The sequence below is a fragment of the Carassius auratus genome, chromosome 44, assembly GCF_003368295.1.
Source record: "Carassius auratus strain Wakin chromosome 44, ASM336829v1, whole genome shotgun sequence".
Taxonomy (NCBI): domain Eukaryota; kingdom Metazoa; phylum Chordata; class Actinopteri; order Cypriniformes; family Cyprinidae; genus Carassius; species Carassius auratus.
Genome location: NC_039286.1, coordinates 14,119,599 through 14,129,595, shown reverse-complemented (window position 1 = coordinate 14,129,595; position 9,997 = coordinate 14,119,599). Strand labels below are relative to the sequence as shown.

The 9,997-nt window shown below is 35.5% G+C and overlaps 1 pseudogene; it reads right to left on the bottom strand.

Annotated features, from left to right (window-relative positions):
• Positions 1-9,099: 9,099 nt before the first annotated feature.
• Positions 9,100-9,997, bottom strand: LOC113062015 (coiled-coil domain-containing protein 127-like; annotated as a pseudogene).

Genomic DNA, 9,997 nt, shown 5'->3' with positions numbered 1-9,997 from the left:
GAGGACAACAATCACAAACTACTGAGGTCTGAAACCCAAATATTAAATATCAAATATTAAATGGGAGGTGAATGATGTTTCACAATGTTTTGTGATATCTATAGTGTGGAGTAAATACTCTTTGCTATTTTATTCTTAAATAAACAGTGGTTCTTTGATTCAACACCTTTCTGCATATCTATTGAAAGCTCAATTTCATTTTATTTATTTATTTCTCTGACGAACACATGAGCTGAGAAAAAATCTGATATCAGTGAAGATCTTTTATGCCCAAACATCATGCCAAATATTTAAAAACGAAAACATAAAACATTTATTTTGTACAGTGCAAATTGTCCAAAATGCTACAAAGAGGCATATTTGTGCAGCTCCTATAGACACTTTAATTATGCATTCATGTTATACATTCTATCCCCTAATCCTCCCAAAATCAAATACATTGGAGAAAACTAAATATTGTAATTCAACATAGAACATTATTCATAACAATACAATTATTACATTATAATTGTTTAGTACAAATGTGACTCCCAATTGATTTCACAATGTTGACAGCTTCAGTGAGTTTTTTGAGTACACTGTAATAACGACAACTCAAAATTGTTCTCCTTACTAAGACAGGGTTTCCAAGGATTTTCCCAGGAGCTCCCTTCGAAAGATTGAAAGTTTGCGTCCACCATCTTGTCACGATGCCATCGGGAACTTTCCCTGACGTCTTTGTCAAAGAGAAACATTTCTTCTAATTCTAGTTCAGATGATTCGGAAAGTTCAGATAATTTGGCTGTTTCAGCCGAGGATTTTCCCATTTCTGAATTAATACTTAGGCACCATACAACTGTTTATTGGTCATCTTTGGCAATACTGCATTATTTAAGGTCTCAACGTAAACTCACGCTGAAGTCAGTAATAATGTTCTTCGATAATGTAAAGGTTCTTTTGCTATCTTTCTGTTTATAATATATCTTGTTTGAATCGAAAGCATTATAATTAGTAACTTACCATATTTTTATTAAATTGTGATCAACTTAAATACAATTAATTTGCATTAAAAATTATTTTGTGACATGACACCATTGGCTAAAAAGATGTTTTTCATTGTGTTTACACTGACATCACAATCACATTTAAACACAGTACCACTATTATTAATGCACTACTTTCCACAGTCTGATAATATTCATTTGAACAAGAAGCCTCTTCATAATTTATTTGTGATTCCCACATGAGAGACCACAGCTTATCTTATGTGAGTACAATCCACTTACAGACTCCTACACACAGTCAGATACACACGTTTCAAACAGTCGACAACAGTGGAATAACTTCTGCTATATGTTTTTATTGCCTATACTTGATATTCTGATTAATAGAATCCCTATATAAAAATCACTTTCCCACTTTTCTTATGATCTGTTACACACACACACACACACACAAGTAAACAACAAGAACAACAACATTTCTAGTTAATAGCACTGTGATCATTATCACATTAAAATTAATTTGTTTTGGTATATTTATAACAGGAAAGCCCTTGTCTGAACCCTACGGGAGCCACACAAGGAAAGAAAAACTGCTTTGGTAAATAATTTCAATAATTCAATAATTCAATAATTAAATTCAATCATTTCCTTTTGTCATTAATTTCAACTGTGTATCTCATAATTGACTTCTATTTACACTTTGTGCCTCATAATCTTTTTGATATCACATAAGAGCTGTTAATCCCAAGATTCTGCTGCTCTTTTAGAACCAACAAGGAATGGATCTACTGGATCTACCCCAGTTGGCAGCAACGAATTAAAGGTTATGGCCAATTTGAAAATTTACAAGAGCGAATCTTTCGTGATTCTTGATCCCGCTCCGAACTCCTGAACTGATTCAAATGATTTGCGATCCCCAAACTGACTCAAATGATTCGCGAACTCGCTTTGAATTCCCGAACTGACTCAAACGATTCGCGAACCCGCTATGAACTCCCGAACTGATTCAAATGATTCGTGATCCCGCTCCGAACTCCCGAACTGATTCAAATGATTTGCGATCCCCAAACTGACTCAAATGATTCGCGAACCCGCTTTGAACTCCCGAACTGATTCAAATGATTCGCGATCCCGCTCCGAACTCCCGAAATGACTCAAATGATTCGCGAACCCGCTCCGAACTCTCGAAATGATTCAAATGATTCGCGATCCCCATAACTGATTCAAATGATTCGCGATCCCGCTACGAACACCCGAACTGACTCAAATGATTCGCGATCCCCATAACTGATTCAAATGATTCGCGATCCCGCTACGAACACCCGAATTGATTCAAATGATTCGCGATCCCGCTCCGAACTCCCAAACTGACTCAAATGATTTGCGATCCCCATAACTAATTCAAATGATTCGCGATCCCGCTCCAAACTCCCAAACTGACTCAAATGATTCGCGATCCCCATAACTGATTCAAATGGTTCGCGATCCCGCTACGAACACCCGAACTGATTCAAATGATTCGCGATCCCCAAACTGACTCAAATGATTCGCGAACCCGCTTTGAACTCCCGAACTGATTCAAATGGTTTGCGATCCCCAAACTGACTCAAATGATTCGCGAACCCGCTTTGAACTCTCGAACTGACTCAAATGATTCGCGATCCCGCTCCGAACTCCCAAACTGACTCAAATGATTCGCGATCCCCATAACTGACTCAAATGATTCGCGATCCCACTACGAACTCCCGAACTGATTCAAATGATTTGCCATCCCTAAACTCTAATAATTAACAAAAGTATTAATATACTGAAATATTTTTTTGTTGTTGTTGTTGCTATAAAAACAAACCTAAGCCATCAATAGCCTTTTGCATTATATAAAAAATAATGATGCAATAATGATTGGTTAATAATAACACTGTTAAAATACATAATGTAGGCAAATACAAAATAAACAATTTATGTACATGTTATTAGGCTACAAATGTCATGTGATTGCTGCTGTTACACTAACAGGACAATCAAATCCTTGTTTAGGCTACTGACCAAACATTTCATTCAAATATTCACTTAATCTTTCATTTTTGGCCACCTTTTTGCTATAGATGACAAAGGCTTTATAATTTCTTCAACAAAAAAAACTTGCATATCACAACCCTTACAAAAATAATCCATGGTTTTATCATAGTAAAACTGCTTAATTTCCTTTTGCATGATTTCTGAATGCTTGAGACTATAAATTAGAGAAAATAAATTAGAGTCATAATAAAGTTATAGCCATAGGTAAATGTCGAGAGCTACAATTGTGATTTGTAAATAATATAATTTATTCATTTAGTTTTTTATTTGATTAAAGTTATTTTTTCACCCCAATAGTAGGTGTTTTTTTCATAATCATATTTGAGGAAGGGGGACACAACAATAAATTCTGCTTATGGGAACCCTTAAGGTGTAGTTATACACATCTCTGGGAATGTGTGCTCTACTACACACACACACACACACACACACACTGAAGCACGCGTGGTGTTTTCGGCTCTTCACATTGTCACATGATGTATGCTACACATGTGCACGTCAGCGCGCTATGAGAGGATTTCACCATTTCATTTGTTAAAACTATCGTCATTCATTCGTATCGTATATACACAGACTGACAGAAACTGCAATGTCTTTATGACAACCTGTCAGAATAAAATTTCGGTATAACTTGGAGAAATTTAAACAGAAATATAGTACTATTGCACAGTAGAGTATGCTATACTTCAAGTAGGCCTAATAGCTAATAATAATAGTTTATTAAAAAACACAGAAACTCTGTCTACAACTCACTAAAATAAAAGTTTGGTCTAACTCGAAGAAATTATGTAAGAAATTGCTTAGTAAAATATACTTAAAAAAGATATACTAAAACATTATTTTAAAGGAATATCAAAAAAGCTTTCATAGAAGTTTTAATTTAAACTTGCCAAAACAATAACACCATATTTTTCAAAAACAATTTCTAAAAGTACATTTGTATTTGTGCCTATAATGTTTATTTGTTTATTATTAATGTCAGCTAATAAAACCTATGCTTCAGGGACAGTGATGGGAATAACGGCGTTATAAATAACGGCGTTACTAACGGCATTACTTTTTCCAGTAACGAGTAATCTAATTGATTACTCTTCTCATCTTAATAACGCCGTTACCGTTACTGCCAAAAAAATGCGGCGCGTTACTATAACTGATGATGAAGCTGTTTTTTTTTTTTTCATCAGACCAACTAGATCTCTGAGCGAGAGGCAAATACTTTTTTTTACCGTTCTTCCTTGGTTAGTGGGCAGAGCACGAGACAAGAGCATAAATGCTGACGATTGGCTGAGGTAGAGTAAAATTTCATTGTAAGCCAATCAGAGGTAGAGTTGGGCGGGTTTTCGAAAGCACGCATAGTAGTGATGGGAATTCGGCTCTTTTAACTCAGCTCACTGAAAAGAGCCGGCTCTTTGGCTCACAAACGGCTCTTTAAATGACTTTGACTATAATATTTCAATTTTTATTACATAATTATTTAATTTCTATAGGCTAAATTTGAAAAAATAGAGTTGGCTCTTCAGATATGCGAGCCAGCTCCCGAAGTTCAACTAAAAAAGCCGGCTCTTAGAGTCGGCTCATTCGCGAATCGCGAACGACTCATCAAAAGCTCATTCGCGAACGAGTCGATCCATCATCACTAACGCTCATTCGCGAACGACCCATCATCGGACAGGACAGGACACACAACGAACAACACAAGCCAGTCAGTCAACGAGAGACAGGTATGGCGACGAGCCCAAATAATCCAAAAGTAGCCTTCTCTAAATAGAAGTATATACATTACTTTTTCCTTCAAGAAATTAAAGAAACAATAAAAGGAAATATCAAAAGTTCCCAAAAATCTATCGTGTTATTTGCATTGATCCACTATATAAACATAATATCTACATACATGCCATTTGATTGGAGGCTAGTCTCACTTTGTCCCACAGCAACTTTTTTTTTTTAGATGTGTGTACAATGTTTCATGTTTCTGTTAATAATGTATTGTATTAAGTGTCCATTTCATTATAATATTCAGATTTATCATAAATAATTGAACATGCACATGTATTTTAAGTTCCTTTAAAGAGGGGTAGAGGTGGGGTCACGTTTGAGCATTTAAAATTTAATTTTACTTGAAAGTAACGCAATAGTTACTTTCTTAAGTAACTAGTTACTTTAAAAATTTGTAACTGAGTTACTAATTTAGTTACTTTTTGGAAGAAGTAACTAGTAACTGTAACTAATTACTTTTTAAAAGTAACTTGCCCAACACTGTTCAGGGACCATATTCATATAAAATCTAAGGCTAAATGTAGCTCTGGTTGAGTTAGATGATGATTAACACTAAACAGTATAAAAATCAGTTGAGTCTCCCCAGCTGGAAATGTCATTGGCTGTTAAAGTCTTGTGTTTCTTATAATAAATTGACATATTGATAACACTGAATCTTTTATAATGCTCTTAATGACATGTCGATGCATACTGTATGCATTAGTGAGTGTGGTGGTGTTCATGGGGTATGTTCACTTATTCCTTATGAACTGTTTCAAATGCAAGACATTGATTGCATGAGATTAAGTTTGTAAATGACAGCCTGTGTCCTTTTGTAGTGTGCACATATATTTATCATCAAACTGTGAAAACTGTGACTAAATTCAGTATATATACTTCTGCCATATGTTACCACCCCTCAAAAATTCTGGCCCCCTTCTCACCACCCCATCAATATTTTTGTAGATCCGCCCCTGGAGCCAACCTACTAATTAGTAATTAATTAGCAATACGGTGCAAGTCAATCTGTCACTTATCACTTTATATACAACACAATTCTTAAATACAAGGCAATTTTGCCTCATTTTCTTTTCTTTTTTTCATTTTCTCTGATTAAAATCATCAACTCACATATTACTTGCATATTTATCCTATTTTATAGTTTGTATTTTACACTGGTGTTTTGTCTTATTAATATTCTTTACTGCATAATTACATTGTTGTACGAAGAGTAATTCATAAACTTGAGTAATGTGTAAGTATATGTATGTGTTCCACAGTTATTGTCAGTTATATGAGGCCCATCCGAAGACAATCAGGGAGCACAAGCAATGGCTGTACATCACTTTGGACCACGCAGAACTGTAAAGTGTAGATATGATCATTCAGATGACAAAGTAACACAGTGGATCTTTGGTCGGTGCTTTGAATCTCCTCTCCACCATAAACAACAAGCTTTATATGGCTTGACAGCCTTTTAACAGATGTGTCTTTTACTTGAGATGCAGGAGTTCAGACAACCTACTGGCACCAATGTAACAAAGTTCATGGATGGGAAAGAAAGAGGTGCAACTGGCGAACATTTAAAAACACTAAGAATCAAATAAACAAACAGAAAACTAAAGTAAAAGTGGGAGCCCCTCATGGACGTCTGCTGCATACAACATAATGAAACAACAGTATAAATAGTGTAGGCCTGGTCCTCTCTCGTCCTTCACTGTCGTTACTCTTCCTTTTATCCTTCCGGAGCTCCTCCGTGGGGCTCCTCAGTGGGTATAACTGCAGACTGGAGATCTCCAAAATTGGGCGTGAACTCCAAAATTGGGCAGAACCTCCAAAATGGGGTGGGGTCTCCTTTCGCAAAGACTGTCACCATTGGCTGTGGCTTCAGCCAATTGTTATGGTTTCAGCCAATTATTACTGTTTCATTTATAAAACTTTATAAAATAAACATTGTTTCTAGTTCATCTAAAATAAAATATGCTATATAAATAAATGTTCTCCATGAGAGCAGAGACCAAAGCTGGTGGCCAGTTTGGACCCAAGTCTGAACCTCTGCTTCACGATGTAAACGGGAATCACTCAGGAGACGTCCCAGCGGATGGGAAAGATTTTCATATATCGCTTTATTCCAAGCTACGGGGCCGTCCCGGGTCACGACATTCGCAGGCTAGGAGGGGGTAGTGATGCTGGGTGTAACTAAAAAGGTGCCATTGTCCTGTGAGTCTCATATCACATGATCTTATTAACTGTTTATCTCCTGAACTGCAACTTTCTTTACCATGCTATTCAGCGCCAATCCCGCCATTCAGTCAATTTCAATGGTTAAGGTAAAGTGTGGGGTAGGTTTAGGGGTTAGCATTTTTTGTTGCATAGTTTAGAAAACACTTTAACTGACACAACCAATAAAAGCTTCAGGATCAGCTGTGGGGCGGAGTTTGAACTGAAGTGGATTGGTGGAAAAATTGTGCATGCGTGTCATGCACCTGTCTCTCAATGGGATGAAGCCACGTCCTATTTTGAAGTGTCCGCCCCTTTTTGGAGTTCCCTCCCCTATTTGGAGATCTCCAGGATGCAGTTATACCCTTCTCACCTGAGAGCCTTCAGAAGGATGCAGAACTATTCTAAGATCTTTTAGAGCTGCTTGGATTAAACTCACTTTTAAGCTCTCGTGCAGAAATTCATACCAGGAAACTCCTAATATGGACAAAAGCGTCCAGCTATGCTGTGTGAAAACAGTTGTTGTTAGGCAAAACGTGATTGGTTGGAGAGCGAGCGTGCTGCGATTGGTCACACGGGCGTTATCTGATTGGGTTAATTGCATTCACAAATGAATTCAGGCAGAATTTTGTTTGTGACATAAAAACATATTTGTGAATATGTTTTTTACTAGCAAATCAATTTTTTATCTATTTGTGAATTTGATTATTTTTTTTGTTTAAATCCTAACATTTGTGGATATCATTCTATTCATTTGTGGATCATAATCTATTTATTTGGAATATTGCTGCAATCCTACCCCCATACTATTCTGCCTTATAATGTGATAAAAAAGTGTTTGTAGTGTATATAAACAAATCATTATTTTTTTTTGTCCTGCAGTTATAGATTTCTTAGCCAATTAAAAGCCTGAAGTTAGAGAAAAATTTAAGTTGCCTATACACTACCAATCAAAGTTTTTTGAACAGTAAGCTTGTTAATGTTTTTAAAGACGTCTCTTCTGTTCACCAAGCCTGCATTTATTTGATCCAAAGTACAGCAAAACAATAACTGATTTCTATTTGAATATATTTCAAAATGTAATTTATTGAAATTTCAAAGCTGAATTTTTAGCATCATTACTCCATTCACACGATCCTCCAGAAATAATTCTGATATTCTGATTTGCTGTTAAGAAAAAAAAAAACAACAACAACAACAACAACAACAAAAAACACTTATTATGATAATGTTGAAAACATTATTTTTAAGATTTCTTTGGTGAATAGAAAGGTCAGGAGGACAGCATTTATATGAAATATAAATCTTTTGTAAATTATGTCTTTATCATTACTTTTGATCAATTAAAAAAATTATTGCTAAAAGTATTAATTTCCATATTTTGTTTTCCAAATTTTTCTTTTCTTTTGAATGATAGAGTGTATAATGTTGCAAAAGCTTTTTATTTCAAATAAATGCTGATCTTTGGATCCTTCTATTCATCAAATAAAACTGAAAAAATGTACTCATATGTTTTAAATAATGATAATCAGGAAATCAGCATATTTGAATGATTTCTGAAGGATGAGACACTGAAGACTGGAGGAATGATGCTGAAAATACAGCTTGGATCACAGGAATAAATAGCATTTTAAAATATATTCAAATAGAAAACAGTTATTTTAAATAGTAAAAATATTTCACAATATTACTGCTTTTGCTGTACTTTGGATCAAATAAATGCAGGCTTGGTGAGCAGAAGAGACTTCTTTAAAAACATTAAAAATCTTACTGTTCAAGAACTGTTGACTGGCAGGCTATATAGATAAAATACATTTTATTTTGTAATGTTTTGTATTATATTGTAATAGTTATTATATATATTATATATATATATATATATATATATATATATATATATATATATATATATATATATATATATATATATATATATATATATATATATGCGTGTGTTTGTGTGTGTGTGTGTGTGTGTGTGTGTGTGTAATTTCTGTCCCCCTCACTTCTGAATAGATGGCTACCTCCCTGACTCGACTCGTCACATTTGTATTTTATTGTGTATAGGCCTACTTGTACAAATCTGAATTTGCTCTTCCCACAAAGAATCAATAGAACACAAAATTGGATCTAATTATCTATATTGACAATATTTTAAAACACACCATTTTAATGATATAGATTAATTTCTGCCCTCTCACTTTTGTGTGTTGAGTACAGCAGCCTCAGCTTTCTGGTGTGATTGAAGAGTGAGCTGCAGCCGCCAGTATCTGAGATACAGCCACATCAGACTGCCATTCTTCTGGGGATCTTTGTTGAGATACTCGGCACAGCTGCAATCATTCTGAAAAATGTCCTTGAGACCGTTTTCAATCTTCAGATCTGCAAGAAGTGGCTTCTTGGCTATATAAGCCAATAGTTCATTCTCCATCACCACCCTCCATGAAGAAGGCACCATATTACTGCAAAACATCTCTTGCCTTTTCACCAGCCTGTACTCTACGTCCTCCAGAAGGCTTAAAGCTCTTTCTTCTTCCTCTTTTTCCATTTCCAGGGTGTTTCCATCTTTGCCTCCTCAATTTCCTCTTTCTGGTTACCCAAGTCCTTCTTGATCATGACCTTGGCCTCTTCAATTTGCTTTTGAAACTGCTTGGACCAGATCCATCCTTAGATAGCACAGGAGAAAGAAAAAGTTAAATCAATCACAACATAAACACTAGTAAAGCACCCTAAGGGTAGTACATACGAAAGGCAGCGAGTCCCAGCATTGGCACCAGGAGGGCATAGTTCCATCTGCTGTCCCCATCACCATCACCCTGTCTCTCTGGCCTTATATTCCAGTCCTGAGGATCATTCAGGTTATTCATGTTGACTGCAGCTGAAAAAAAAAAAAACATACTTCTATATCAAACTAGTGCCCAATATAATATAATGAGTAAGCTATATACAGAGTTCTGATG